Consider the following 16,497-nt stretch of genomic DNA (forward strand, 5'->3'; position numbering starts at 1 on the left):
GAAACACTCTAAATCAGGAAGAAAGATTCAAAAGCTTCCTAAAGACAAAGAAGAAGAGGAAGCAAGAAGAAAGGAAGGAAGAGATAAAAAGGAAGAAAGTCTTGACCAAGAAAGACTCAAGCAAGAAAATAAAAGTTAGGAGCAACAATGATGATATTAGCTCCAAGGAACTACAAAAGGTAACTAACTTGTGTTTTATGGCACAAGAAGACAAGGTAAAATCTGAATCTACTCTTACATCAAATGATTTTCAAGAAGAATTCTCTTATGATGAATTATTAAATGCTTTTCATGATTTGTATGGTGAATGTAGAAAATTAGCTGTGAAGAATAAAAATCTTAAGAAACTAAATCTGAAAATTTCAAAAGAAAATCAAACTCTAATAGATGAAAAACTGAAACTAACTAGTAAAACTGAAATCTTAATTAAAGAAAATCAACAACTAAATCAAAGAAATCAACTTCTCACTGAAAGTCATGATAAACTTAAGAAAAACAATGAATTACTTTCAGAAGATAACAGAAGATTAACTAAAGAAGTTGACGAATTAAAACCTGTTGTTGAAAGATTTACCTTCAGCTCTGAAAAATTAAACCTAATGATAAATAATCAAAGAGCTGAATTTGATAAAGTTGGATTAGGATATCAACCTTGGTACACCCAAAAATCTTTCAAGAATATGTTGGTTAAAACAGTTTTTAATTATTCTAAAACAGATTCTTATAATACTAATAAACAGGAACAAAAGCTAAGTAAAATCTCTTCTATTGTTCCTAAATTTATACATTACAAATTTGATGAACCTAAAAGGCAAAAACAGAAAACTGAAAGTTTATCTACTACTCATGTTAGATCTATGTGTGTTAAATTCAACAAGAGGATACAGAAATACATCCCTTATAATCCTAAAATCTGTAAACTCATGGACAAAATAGCTATTAAGAAAATATGGGTTCCAAGAGGAACAATTATAGCTAACCTACAAGGACCCAAAAGAGCTTGGGTTCCTAAGTTGAAAATATGATTATTTTTCAGCAAATATGTCTAGCTATCCAAGGTTCTAATGAAAGATGTTATCTAAACAATGGGTGCTCTAGACATGTGTTAAAGAATTGAATTTAAAATGTAATTAAGAAGAATGATTTAAATGAAAGAAATAATGAAATCAGTAACCCTTGCATCTCATCATTATTTTTGCTTTAGGATTTGATTAAAATATGAATTGCAAGTATTGATCAATTTTGTGATATAGAAAATACTTTTGGAAATATAATCAAATCACTTCATTTTATAGTATACTTTACTCACTATTGGATAAGCTGCTAAATGATTAATAAGAATAACTCTATGAATTCTCTATATGCTTGATTGAGAGTTTTTATCCATGGCATTATTGTTTATTGATCATAGATATGATAATGTGTACTTGGTGTGCTTTTGAATATAAGCTCTATGAATACCAAGATTAAAGAAACCATCTTTGGCATATAAAATCAACTCATGCTAGTATGTACTTAATCTCAAAAGACCTTGCCATTGGCTTACTTAGATTATCTTCTGAAAGGTCAAAGTTTGCTATGCATGCTAACTAAGGAAACAAACAAAAATCAATTTCTAAATCTAAAGATGTTGTTTCCATCACTAAGTTTTCAAAAGCTTACATTGGATTTGTTCTTGGCAAATAAAATTGAAATATTTTTTGTATTTGCTAAATCTTGTAAAAGTGTTTCAAATGATAAAGGTTTCCAAACTGTAAAGATAAAGAGTATCATGGCACAGTGTTGAAAACCAAAATCCTGATAAAGTTTATACAGAAATTAATTATTTCAGCACCAAGGACACCTTAAGTAAAATAGGGTTAATAGAATTCTTGAAGAAATGAAAAAGACAATTGTGTATGATAGTCATCTACTTAATTCTTTTTGTTAAAAGCTATCATCACTGCTTGTCGTATATATGGTTTCTATTAGGTCTATTTTGATGAAAACTCCATTTGATCTTCTGAAAAATAGAAAATGATCTATTGCATATCTTTTATATTCTTCAGTAGTTCATGTTATGCTTGATATGGTCTTTTGAAAATAATGCCAAATCTGATACAGATATTTTTATCTTTGGATATCATTCATCAAGCAATGCATATAGAATATTCAATGAAAAGATTCTAGTTGTAGAAATATCAATTCATTTTATTCTTTATAAGACTAACGATTTATCATCAAGATACTAAAATCAGATTATATATGTATATGTTAATCTTTTTGTTTACATATAACAATCTAAAACTAAAACACCTTAAGAAGAATGAACAAGATTATAATTGGTCAAGTTAAACTAAATCATTTTTAAAAGAGAGAGAATTTGAAATCTTGTCGATAAAATCTGAAAACTTGTTAATAATTAGAACCAAATTGAGTTTTCAGAAATGCTCTTAATAAAGAAAAATTGGTGACTACTAAAAGATTCAATCAAGAAAAGATGAATTAGATCTTGATGAAATTCTTGCATGATTAGAAGTAAAGATCACCATTATCATTTGCTTGCTTCATAAGCTTTATATTCTGTCAAATGAATGTGTAGAATGCACTCCTATGTGGTTATTTCATTATAAAGGAGATCTATTGTTTTTAAAGCTATATTGAAGCATGATAGAATAATTATTTTATCATACAGCTAGTAGACCAGATTGTATGCTCATTATGTGCAAGATTTCAATCTAACTCTAATGAATCATAATTTATTGATAACAAATAAATCATAATCTAAATTTTGATAGAAACAACTGTTTAAGATAATTTGATAAAACTTAGCTAGCATGTCTTATTGATAATTATCTTAAGCAAATAGAATCTAAGCTAAAATTGATTCTGAAGATATAAAAAAAAAATGATTTGACCTTGAGGAATCTTCCTATTACCTCGTAAACTTATCCTTGAACCGTCTTGGTCAATGAAACTATCTCTTTAGTTCAAGTGATATATGCTTGCTTACACTTAGGCAATCTCTTGAGTAAAGTGACTCAACATTCAACTATTGTCATATCTTATATTGAGTCATCTAGTTAAAAATATGGTGGATGAATGTTTTGTATCTTGAAGAAACTAATGACTTTCTTTCAAGAAAGAAAAGGAGTTTGTTAATAATGCAGGATCCTTGAGCAAGAAAATGAGAGATTTCAACTTGAAGGACACCTCCATGAAAGGTACAATAAACATTCACATGCAATCAAGAGAGAGGACTTTCTTCAGCCAAAAGGTTACACATAAGAAATCTAGTAGGTATTTGACTTGAAGAATACAGAATGATTCGGTAATTTTAGATACCTCTCTCATAAATTAGCTGAGCAAAGTCATTAACTTAAATCTTACTATGGCATGATTAAAGTCTTTAATTATTAATTTTTTGATATCATGTCTATATATGTATTGATTGACTTATGCTTATAGAAATTGTTTCATGGTTTGCCCAAACTAAAATATATCTTTACCTATATCATAACCATGAACTACACAAGTTTATGCTTAAAATTTTGATTTAAAATAACTTGTGAGAAGCTATGAATCCTTGAGCATAATGAAAATGTTGTTTGCATGATATACATCTATATGATACATAAGATTATCTCTTTATTCTGCTCTTTCATGTAAATTACTTGAGAATAACAAAAAGAGAGAGAGATAAAGAAAAGGAAATGAACATTATTCAAGGGATGTAAAAATCTAAGTAAAGGCAAATACTTCATCTTAAGGAAAAGCAAAACAAGCATAATATATTTGGCACATTTATGAGACTTGTGAAAGGGATAAAATCCGTAATTAATTACACTTAAACAGGGAGAGTTTGAAGTGAACATTTTAACATTTCTATATTGCTCATCATAGGGATGGTGCCAATGGGGAGGCTAGTGGTAGTACCCGGCACTATTTGACCCAACTATTCGGTGTAGGATATATTAGGGACGGCACAAGAGGGAGGCTAGTGGTAGTACCTCGTGCCCCTTCCAACTCCACCGGATAGGGAGCAAATAGAGTATAGAGCATACGAAAGTAAAAATGGAAGACAAAGTAAACGAAAGTATATAAGAAGAATCAAGTCAAATTTTTAATCACTTGAAAACACATTTTAAGGATGAAATCAGTGCAAAATTATATTTAAATAGGGAGAGTTTATTTGAAAAGAATTGATTTTGATCCTTGACATGCTTTTTCTTAATATTTTAATGCATGACTTAACACATGATATATTTTGCATGTGGCATGATGTTCTGAATTATGGATTCTCAATATTTTGTAATGTTCCATGCTTGGATAATTTGATTGAATGTTTGAAATACTATATGAAGTTATTTTATGGTATTATTGAAAAGAAATTTTAGATTTATCGTTCACAATCATCTTTGAAATCTGAAAGTTGAATAAATTTGTAAAAAGGAGAAGAGAAGTATATCTCTATTTAGGCAAAATGAATTGATTTTGTTTTATCTTTCAACTTGCCTAATTTTGATATATAATGTTCTAATTCATACCAAAACTCAACATAAATACAAATATTCTGAATATGCCCGTATATGTTTGAAATATGTGTTTTCAATCGTAATGATTTAAGATGAGCTACAATGTGGAAGATACATATCTCAAATTATGATTTTGAAAGCCTCTATTGAAAATCCTTATGTAATTCAGAATCTGATTTTATATAAAAGCTTAAACTCAATATGATTTCTAAATAAAATCTTAATGTAAGAAAAACAGAATTAATTTTGATGCCTTGGTTGATTGCTCCGATACACATCCGAAATATATCATTTCTTATCTTTAAAGTGTACTAATATTGGTCCAAATGATGTGTCTTTCGATGATCTTGATTGAAAACAAAAATTTCTAAATATATGATTTTATTTTGATATTAAAAAGATTTATTGTGTTTCATGTATACATTGCTGAAAAACTATGATTAAGAAATTGATTTCTATAAATATATATACATCAATGATCATCTATATATTTTTTGTGGAGTGATTGATCATAACCCTATTTGATTTTGATGAGCTCAAAGCATCTGAGTATATCTCTTGTTTACTAATGAATTCAATTGAGTGTTTCAGTGAAAATCTTGTCTAAAGTGTTTCTAGACTTGGTTCATAATATTTTGGATAAGTTAAGAAGTCAGTTTGAACCAAAGTCTGAGACTCGAGTCGACTCCAGAGTATTACGAGTCGACTCCAAGCGTATCAGAATCACTGGCACGGGCTCGAGTCGACTCCGGATCATTACGAGTCGACTCCGACTGAGAACAGACAGACGAGCAGAAAGCTTCAACTCAAAACCTGTCAGCGAGTCGACTCCTGAAGTGCGCGAGTCGACTCCGATGTTTACCGAGTCGACTCCGGAGTAGTATGAGTCGACTCCAAGGAGTTACAGACAGAAAAGTCAGAGAGCGAATTTCGACCTTGAGATTCGAGTCGACTCCTGTGGAACGCGAGTCGACTCCGATGGTTGGTAGGTCGACTCCAAAGAAAGCGAGAGTCGACTCTCAGTGGTTCACAAGGCAAAAGTCAGAGAGCAGTTTTCGGACTCTGAGATTCGAGTCGACTCCCGCAATGCGCGAGTCGACTCCGAGACAGCGCGACCCCAAAAAGACAGAAGACCGAATTATTGTCTCTGAGAGCCGAGTCGACTCCCAGACAGCTCGAGTCGACCCCAAGGCAGCGCTACACCAAAAAGGCAGAAGGCCATGTTTCGGAAACTGAGAGCCGAGTCGACTCCAGAACAGTCCGAGTCGACTCCAAGACTGGACGAGCCAAAAGACAGAAGATCGGAAGTTCGGGCTCTGAGCGCCGAGTCGACTCCCAGGATTGTCGAGTCGACTCGAGTGGGCTAGGTTGAAAATTGGCTCCGTGGACTTCATGGGATGAGCCGACTCCGAAAATGCCAAGTCAGCTCCAGAAGTTGGCGAGTCGACTCCGGGTCAAGTCGAGTCGACTCCCAGTCGAAGAGGCCACTTTAATTCAAATCCGGAACAGTTGCCGAGTCGACTCCAGAAAAGCATGAGTCGACTCCCGCTACAGCCGAGTCGACTCCTGATCGCGCGAGTCGACTCCGACCCCCAACGGACATATTGTCAGGTTGTACAGAGTGTGCAGAACGGGCAGAAAAAGGTGTCTAACGGCTAGTTTCCGTGGGGGATGGCTTAAATAGCCACAGAGGACTGTAGCAAGACACAGAAGCACCATTCCATTCAAAGAAATCAAGCATTCATTCTCTGCATACTTGTCTTCAACGAAAAGAAGGAAGAGCGCCATTAACTCCATCCAACTTCCTCTTCCCAGCATTTTAAAGAAGCCTCCTCCTGCATTCAAGTCGACCAGACATTCCAGAGGAGACTCAAAGTTCAAGAAGCCCTACTCTACTCCAACTCAAAAGTGTTTGAGGGCTCTTAACTTCTCTCTAGTTTATATTGTAGCAAATCTGCTTTTTAAGAAGCTCAGTTTTTCTGTTTGTTTCTTATTCTTTCCATATTGTCTTTGCTTGGTTCAATCGGGGGATTGAATCAAGGGTGTAGAGGTTGGTTGGTGAGCCGAGTGTAAAACCAACGTGTAAGGGTTCGATTGTGATCCCGGAAAAACAATCGGGGTGGTTCTAGTCGGTGAGCCAGGGAAAACCGACCGAGTTCGTTGTGAGCTCGTAAAACAACAAGTTTGGTTGTGAGCTTGTAAAACAACCGGCTGTAATCCAAGGGGTTATAGTGAATTCCCAAGTGAGACTTGAGGAGTGGACGTAGGAGCAGGAGTTAGCTCCGAACCACTATAAAAGCCTTGTGTTTGTGATTGTTTGTCTCTTTCTTTTACTCTCATTTCATTCACAGCACATAGCAATTAATTAACCATCTTGGTAAAGCATTAATTAGTCATCCACAACGTTTTAATTGCAAAATTATTTTAAAACCCAATTCACCCCCCCTCTTGGGTTGTCTATCTGGGCAACATTTTTCTCTCCTACATTCTTAAAGACTTCCATCAGAATATATATAGAGTGAATGATCTTAAAGCTAGAAATATTTCAGCTCACTCAAATGATTCTAAAAGAAAGAAAATATAAATGCTTTTGAAAGAAACTGAGCTTCAAATGAATCATTTTCTGATTAATATTTCTATACATTTTTTCTAAGATTAAGAGAAAGCATAACTTGTTCTTGAAGGATTAGAAAGAGTAATTGCTACAAATTTTGAATAATACTAGATTACTCTACATTCTCGATATCATAAAAAAGAATGATTAAAGAAGAACGCATCTTTTGAGGGGGAGCTTTAGATATTCAGTATCTCATACCTTGATTTTTATGGATTGATTTTGATGAACCTCCTTATATTGCAAGACTTGCTTTAATTATATAATAAGTTTATACCTTGAGATGATTCTATAAAGGTTGTCTTATCTCAAACATTGAGTCTTATGAAAATAAGCTGAAACTTATAGAAAATATATTTGTTTTGAGATTGACAATTTTATTGAACATTATCTTCAAATTCTAAACTCTTAAATGGAATGATCAATTGAGGGAAAAAAAGAAAATCTCCGAAGGAGAGATCTTATGGAACTTAATCGCATAAATCTATAACTAAAGGAGAGAGAAAGCATAATGAAAAGTGATCCTAATGCTCTCCAATATGTATCATCTGAAATTTAAATCTGAAAATCTTTATGGTACACCTTGAGGCTTGTTATTTGGTTAATATATCTTATGCATAAATCATGAACCAAATTGCAATTCAAACAGTTGATCTTAAGAGCCTCTAACTTAATGAAAAAAGGAGAGAATAATGCGTTGAATGTTCTTGAGTATCTCTTAGAAAACCTATTTTTGGAATTTATTAATGAGTTCTTATTGGCTTGTTCTTTAGAACTTCAATTTTTATGCCAATTCATTATTATATGTACCAAATTGTGCTTATTTTCTAAAGGAATAAAAGAAAGTCTTTAAAAGAGCTCTAAGATGTATCAAAAATTGCATGAATCCATATTTTGGTATTTGTGCCCCAATGCTCTTATTATCATAAAAGAACTTTGAAGTCATTAAGAATTAATGATCCAACATGATGATATGTTTTTCAAGTATATAAGTTTTGATCTTATACTCTGAAAATTAATTAAATTGCTCTCATGTTGATAAAATACTTAATATATTGGGCAAAAGATGTTAAATGAACAAGCTTTCATACTTATTATTGAAGAGAGGTTAGATTTCCATTCATGCTTTCTTTGAATATCATTCGTGGTACTTCTTGAATTAACTTAAGAAAGATTCCACCTACACTTGATTTAAAAACTATTTTTGGAATCACATTCGATGTGTTCTGCTCTGAAATTATCTTAATTGGCTCTGATCTATGCTCATTAATCTTATTCTAACATTATTGCCTTGAGTTATATGATTCATATCCTTGCAATAATTTGACATGCAAATCAGAGTACGATAAGGAAAAGAAATATTTGAGTATTCTTATCTTTGTGCTTAATGTTTCACTATCTTTTTTTGATGTTGTCAAAAAGGGAGAGAAATATCTAGGTATATGCTCATACTGCTTTATGTGTTGATTATGTTAAGATTAAAACTAAAAGCATTATCATGAAGTATATTTTAAAGATATATATTTTCTACTTCAAACAACTTAGCTATGCATTACTTCTAGAACACAATATATTTTATATTGCATATACTCCAAGTTTTGTCATCATCAAAAAGGGGGAGACTGATGACCCAAAGATTGATTTTGATGATCACAAAACCTTGAAGTATAAATACTAATGTTTGTGTTGCAAGGAGAAAGATATTTATTTTGCAAGGAACATATCAAGTTGGAAGAACACAAGAAGGCCTCCAAAGCTCTCAAGAAAAATTGGAAGAAAGCTACAATTTATTGGCACAAGCTACAATTTATTGGCCCAAGTTTCAAGTTCAAAGGATTCAAGTTGGAGGAGCGAATTCAAAGAAAAATTCAAAAGAATAGTCCTCGAGTCGACTCCTGAAGAATTCGAGTCGACTCCGATGCTTGCCGAGTCGACTCCAGGGAGTAACAGACAGAAAGACAGAGAAGCTATTTTGGACCCTGAGAGCCGAGTCGACTCCTGAAGAACTCGAGGCGACTCCGATGGCTGGCAAGTCAACTCCTAAGGAAAACAAGGCAAAAGTCAGAGAGCAAATTTCGGACACTGTGAGCCGAGTCGACTCCCGCAAAGTCCGAGTCGACTCCAAGACAGCGCAACCCCAAAGACAGAAGTCGATATTTTCGTCTCTGAGAGGCGAGTCGACTCCAAGACAATTCGAGTCGACTCCAAGGCAGCGCGACCCCAAAATACAGAGGATCAGTTTTCGGGCTCTGAGAGCCGAGTTGACTCCAAAAGAATCCGAGTCGACTCGAGGAAGAAAATTAGAAAATATATCCTCTGGATTCCTGAGAATGAGCCGACCCCCAAGTGCCCGAGTCGTCTCCAACTACTGGCGAGTCGACTCCAGTTTGGTCCGAGTCGACTCTAGGACAAGGCATGCACATTAATTCAAATTTGGAACAGTGGCCGAGTTGTCTCCAGTCAAGCACGAGTCGACTCCTGCAACAGGCGAGTCGACTCCAGATCACGCGAGTCGACTCCGATCCCAACGAAAATATTGTCAGGAGGTACAGACTATGTCCAACGGCTCTATTTTTGTCTCTAACGGCTAGATTCTTGATTCCACGCCATCTAAAGCTATAAAATCTAGAGGAGAGCTAGGAAAGAATGTATGGAAGTGGGAGAGAACATTTAGGGAAGAGATTTCAAAGAGATTACAAGGAAAATCTCCCAAAAGCACAAAAGGGCCATTCAAAGCAAAATAGAGAGAAGAAGAGCATCCAAGTGAATCCCAAAGCTTCCTCTCCATCCGTGTGCTGCCTCGGTGATCCTCTACTTCGTGCCAAATCAGAAGAGGGTCAAGTAAAGAAGAAGCTGAGCTCCTTCATCTTCAAAACTCGTTTGAGGGCTTCTCTTTACTCTATTTGTTTATATTTTGCTATATTTGCTTAGTTAAGAAGCTTGTATTTGCTTTAAATTTTTAGTCTAATATCTTGTAACTTGATTCAATCAAGGGATTGAATCAAGAGGTTAAGGTTTGTTGGTGAGCCAAAAGAAAAACCAACGGTGTAAGGTTGTGGTTGGTGAGCCTTTGGGAAAACCAACTGGGTTGATTGTGAACCCGGAAAACAATCGTTGTAAGGTTGTGGTTGGTAAGCCTTTGGAAAAACCAACTGGGTTTGATTGTGAATCCGGAAAAACAATCGGCTGGTTCTAGTCGGTGAGCCTGTGAAAACCGACCGAGTTCGTTGTGATCTCGCAAAACAACAAGTTGGGTTGTGAGCTTGTAAAACAACCGGCTGTAATCGGAAGGATTATAGTGAAATTCCCAAGAGGTCTTGGGGAGTGGATGTAGGTGCTGGGGTGCACCGAACCACTATATGTTTGTTGTGTTTGTGATGCTTTTTGTCATTGTCTAACTTGCTCACTTACTTACTTAGATAAATTGCTTGCTTAACTCTTATCTACGCATCCCTTAGTTGCAAGCATACTCAATTTACTTAATCAAGTCTCATTCAATAAATCAAACTGTTGCTAAGTTTAAATTTCACTGTGCATCTATACAACTTAGCATAATTAATTGAAAAGTTTTAGAAGTAGTATAAAAGTTTTAAAAGACCCAATTCACCCCCCCTCTTGGGTTGTATCTACTAGGCAACATTAGTGCACATATCACTTAGTCAGATGGACGAGTCTCGAGTCCACGGTGTAGAGACACTGGAGTGATTATGCGAGTACTTGTTAGAGAACAAGGTACTGAGCATGACCAAAGATAGTAGTCACATGGATGTCTATCCACTCATCAGTGACTACTTATGCTGCAGTTGTATGACTGGTCCTTTGACCAGCGATGCCTCAGCTATTCACTGTGAGGTTGCTGTAGTTTGACGAACATATGAACTTGGGCCCTAGCCATTCGGATCCTTGTAGTGCGGATTTGCTACAGTAGGTTCATTTTGGAATAGGGTTGCATCTAGATGGGATCTATCGACCTTGATAGATTAGGAGTGATCCTATGTGATTTATGAGACTGAGTTCGATAAATTCTTGGCCAGGTATTTTGGAAAAAGAGTTTTCCATATCTCGAACTGAAAGTCGTATAAATTTGACATATGACGGATGATGGGGTTTGACGAGATATCCATAACCTCCATCACATCGGGATCCATGATAGAGGGACTGTATCATACGCTAACTGCACCTAGAGGTTTAGACATTGCATTCTGCTGGGTTGCCACCACATACTGCTAGGTGTCACTAGTGGATTGTGAGACTCGAAGACATTCACTTGGTGATCAGTGAACCCTAAGAGTAGAACTGAAATTGTTTCAGTCCACTGAAAGGAGTTTCAGTGATATTGAGATAGAGATCTCAATATGTCTCACTACCAGTCAGAATAGAACCTATGGGGTCACACATATAGAGGATTTAATTAGTCAGACTATCATAATTGTGATTTGAAATCATAATAGAAATCAATCATCAATATGATTGGTGATTGAATTAACCCACTAAGTGTTAGTGAGTTAATGAAAGAAGAATTAAGTGGAATTGATTGCAATTGGGCTGATTTAATGAGCCAAACCAAATTGGGTTCGACCCAAATTGATTTGGGTTCATGATTGGGTCAATTTGATTAAATCAGAATTTGTGCGGATTTTAAAGACCACATATCGTCGTAGGATGAGTATGACTTAAGTCGTGTTCACACTATGCGGACTTTAAAGTCCACATGGCATCGTAGGATGCATGCTCCCAAATCAATTAATTCTACTAATGAGATTAGGAGTCCTAATGTGATTAGAAAATTAATCAATTGATTAAGTGGACACATGCCATGCATCTATGAGCATAAGGATTGGACACTTGGCATTAATCCAAGGGTGGGTAATAGTCCCATACTCCTAATAAGATTAGGAGAAGCCCTAAACCTAATTTATAAAAGGGTAGCAAGAGAGATGTTATGAATTAATTCTCCTCTTCCTCTCCATGCCTCCCTTTCTCTTTCCTTCTTCCCTTCCCACGGCAGCAAAAGGAGACCTGTTCTCCTCATGGCAGCAAGGTGAAGGATCCCCTTTCTTCTTCCTCCAAGGTGTTGGAAAGCAAAGAAGAAGAAGGATCAAGGAAGAGAGATCAATTCAGCCCAAGGAAGAACGAGTTCTTCCTCCCACGTCAAGCTTCTTCCTTTCCTCCTTGTCCACAGTTGAAAGAGGGCTTCTTCTTCCTCTTCTTCCATGGCATCAAGGTTAGGAAGATTCACGAGCAAAGCTACCTCCTTCTCTTCCTTAATTGCGAGCAAGGTTGAAGAAGAAAGCATTCTTCTTCAAAGAGGTATGTTGTAGAATTTCTTCCATCTCTTTTGATATTCATGAGAGGTCTTTGCAAAGAGCTAGCACTCCGGTAAGACCTTATCTCAGATGATTAGATCCTCGTGTGTATATTTGTAGAGGCCGGACACGTGTGCGGCTTAACCAGGAACCTAGATAGATCATCAGGCTGCAGTGTTCAACACCTGCAGAATTTTTGAAGATGAGATCTTCAAATTTAAAACTTTTGATTTTGTTTCAGTTTTATAAATCTTAATCAACCCTTCTCAGATCCTAATCTTCCCTCCCTAATGAGTTCAAAGATATTCGGATTTGGATCCAAAAAAGTTTTTGAATTCTATGATCCGAGGCGCGTTCATACGATAAATGACGTCCCGTTCGAATTCCGCTGCGAACGTTGCATCGAACGGGGCGTATCTTAGCAGTGGTATCAGAGCTAGGTTCTAGGGAGCATGATTAGGACTTAAGGATTGATTACCATATTTTTAATCTGATTTTTAAAAGAATTATGCTTGCTGGATTTTCTGCGTGCTGAAATTTTTTAGGTTGCTGAAATTTTCAGTATGCAGATTTTTATTTGCTATGATCTTGCAAATTATTTTAAAATTGTAATTAGATTACAATATTTTAAATCAATTAATGCATAATCTGAAATTCAGAGAATAGCATAATAGGTTTAAAATTTCAGATCTGAAAATATACATGAGATGCATGTGGTAATCATAATGTTCATACTTGTTTAAGGTTATGTTTAAAACAATGTATGCATGAGATGTATGTATTAGTTAAATAAAATTTATTTGCATTAGATGTAAATAAAATCCTTAAACAATAGGACATTTACATAAGATGTAAACTGAAATAATTATGTCATTTACATAAAATGTAATCACATAATATATGAAAGGGTTTCATAATTACATAGAATGTAAACCTGAACCAATGTGACATTTACATAAGATGTAAATCGAATGACATATGGTATGGGGTAGATGGTTACATTAGATGTAAATTCCAAGAGATCTAAAATCTTCCTAAATCAATCGAGAGTGAACGATACATTGAGCTAGCCATATTTGATTAATTGATCTAATTGGTGTCTAGGAAAGCTTAAAGGTGGTTACTTAATTAGGACCTTACTTTCTGAGTAAGGGGAGCCTCCCACCTGCTTACTTGGCCAATTGATCGATTACCTTCTATGAAAAGCTCAAAGTTGGAATCACTAAGATCTGATTACCCAATATTAAGTTGATTGATCTTCCACCGTAGTAGAGTTGCTAAGATCTTTCCGGCGTTAATTAGTCTCGGCTGGATACAGTGGGCTAGTTGCATCGGGGGATTGGACCTCTCTTTTAACATGAGATGTTGTGGGGTAAGGATGGGGTTGGGCTCCAATAATTGCTAGGTGAGGACCCAATCACAGCTTTATTTTTGTGGGATATACGGTGGGTCTGACTTAACTAAGGAACGGGTCCAATAACTGTTAGGTGAGGTCCTTATGACTTGGAGACCAGGTTAGCTCAATATGCTTACGAAGCATTGTACAAGAGTTGTACACTCATCGTCTATGTGTCTCCAATAACTGTTAGGTGAGGTGACATGTAGATTGGTGGGACCGCAGCACCCCACTCAAAACCCTAAGTCGCAGGTTTCCATATCTTTACCAGGGGAGTGTGAGAGATCCGAAAAATAGTCGGAGGATTTGATCCAATTTGTTTTTAAAGTTTCTAAAATAAATTAATGTCAAATACAAATTTCTAATTAGAATCTTTACTCTCTGCAGATGTCAATGGCTTCCAACCCGATAGTTCGAATTCTAGATAACAATAGGTTGACCAGACCAAACTACAAAGATTGGCTCCGCAACTTGATGATTGTCTTGAGTTGCGAAAAGATAGCTTATGTCCTTGACCATGAACTCCCAATGTTACCAGCCCGTGCAACCAATAAGCAGCGTGAGAAGCATGCAAAATGGTTGGATGACGACAATAAGGTTAGATGCTACATTTTGGCATCCATGTCCAACGAATTGCAATGCCAGCATGAGAGCATGAAGACTGCTAAGGATATTCTTGATCACCTACAAGAGTTGTATGGTGAACAGATTCGCGTAGTGAGGTTTGAAGTGTCCAAGCGACTCTTGAAAGCCAAGATGCATGATGGGCAGTCCGTCCATGAACATGGTTTGACCATGATCAAGGATCTTGAGGAGCTTGAGAAACTTGGCATGACCATGCACAAGAATTTGCAAACGGATTTGATCCTACAATCGTTGCCATTTTCATATGGGCAATTTATTGTAAACTACCATATGAATAAAATTGAATGCACCAAGCTTGAATTGTTGAATATGTTGGTGACAACTGAGGGAGCCTTGAAAGGTTCAAGGGGCACAGTTCTTGCTGCTGAGCTAGCTTCTACTTCCAAGAGAAAGTCTACTAGGAAGAAGAAGAAGCCTGCAAAGAAGCAGAAGACCGAGAAAAAGCTGAAGAAGGAAGTTCCTAAGAAGAAGGCCGAACCCAAAGGAAAATGTTTCCATTGCAATTAAGATGGCCATTGGAAGAGGAACTATCTTATCTACATGGAAAACATAAAGAGCAAGAAGGGTGACACGCCTTCTGAAGGTATGTCAAATATGCTCATTATTGAAACTAATCTAACGGTTTCTTCTATTTCCAGTTAGGTTATAGACTCTGGTTCTAGTGTTTACTTGTGCACTACCATGCAGGGTCTAAAGAAAAGTAGAAGGCTTACGGAAGGTGCGGTAACCCTATGGGTTGGCAATGGAGCAAGAGTTGCTGCTGTTGCTGTGAGCATATTTTCTTTGCATTTACCGTCAGAATTTAGTTTGATACTTAGAGATTGTTATTTTGTACCTAGTGCTAGCAGATATTTGATTTCTGTATCTTGTCTAGCACAGAAACATTATGAATTCAATTTTAATAAAGATTATGTTTCCATTTATTTGTGAAATAAACTGTTTGGACGTGGTTTTATGATTGACGGTCTCTATCACTTACATATGGATGTATCTGTAAACGTATCTGAGCATACAGTGAGTACCATAGGATCTAAAAGATCTAGAGATGAGATAAATCAAAAGTATTTGTGGCACCTCAGACTTGGTCATATAGAAAAAGACAAAATTAACAAATTGGAGAAACATGGGTTTTTGAGTTCATTGACTTCTGAGTCATATCCGATTTGTTAATCCTGCCTTCAAGAAAAAATGTCCAAATTATCCTTTGTAGGACACGGGGAGAGGTCCACTGAAATACTTGCCCTAGTACACACTGATGTGTGTGGCCCATTCGATGTGCAGGCTAGGGGTCAATTTTTCTACTTTATTACTTTTACCAATGATTTCTCACGGTATGGTTATGTCTATCTTATGAGACATAAATCTGAAGCATTTGAAAGGTTCAAAGAATTCAGATTTGAAGTAGAAAAACAGACAGGAAAACTCATTAAGGTTCTTTGATCAGATCGAGGAGGAGAATACCTTAGTGGAGAGTTTCGTGATTATCTCAAATAGAATGGTATAGTTTTGATGACCCAAAGATTGATTTTGATGATCACAAAACCTTGAAGTATAAATACTAATGTTTGTGTTGCAAGAAGAAAGATAATTTGTTTTGCAAGGAACATAGCAAGTTGGAAAAATACAAGAAGGCCTCAAAAGCTCTCAAGAAGAGTTAGAAGAAAGCCACACTTCATTGGCCCTAGTTTCAAGCTTAAAGTATTCAAGCTGGAGGAGCAAATTCAAAGAAAAAATTCAAAAGAATAGTCCTCAAGTCGACTCCTGAAAAATTCGAGTCGACTCCGATGCTTGCCGAGTCGACTCCAGAGTAGAACGAGTCGACTCCAGGGAGTAACAGACAGAAAGACAGAGAAGCTATTTTGGACCCTGAGAGCCGAGTCGACTCCTGAAGAACTCGAGTCGACTCCGATGGCTGGCAGCTCGACTCCTAAAGAAGCGAGAGTCGACTTCCAGAGGAAAACAAGGCAAAAGTCAGAGAGCAAATTTCGGACACTGTGAGCCGAGTCGACTCCCGAAAAGTCC

The 16,497-nt window shown here is 36.1% G+C and overlaps 1 pseudogene across 1 annotated transcript in view; it reads left to right on the top strand.

Moving 5' to 3' along the window:
* LOC148702261 (uncharacterized) overlaps positions 1 to 16,497 on the top strand; it is a 117,679-nt pseudogene that overhangs the window by 81,785 nt on the left and 19,397 nt on the right. Inside the window, exon 13 of the transcript XR_016396621.1 lies at positions 1 to 16,497. This exon is cut by the window's right edge and continues 19,397 nt beyond it. The product of XR_016396621.1 is annotated as an uncharacterized LOC148702261 (transcript).

The sequence above is a fragment of the Phoenix dactylifera genome, chromosome 10 (genome assembly GCF_051530095.1).
Source record: "Phoenix dactylifera cultivar Ajwa chromosome 10, Ajwa_hap1_PhDact_Kaust_v1.1, whole genome shotgun sequence".
NCBI lineage: Eukaryota > Viridiplantae > Streptophyta > Magnoliopsida > Arecales > Arecaceae > Phoenix > Phoenix dactylifera.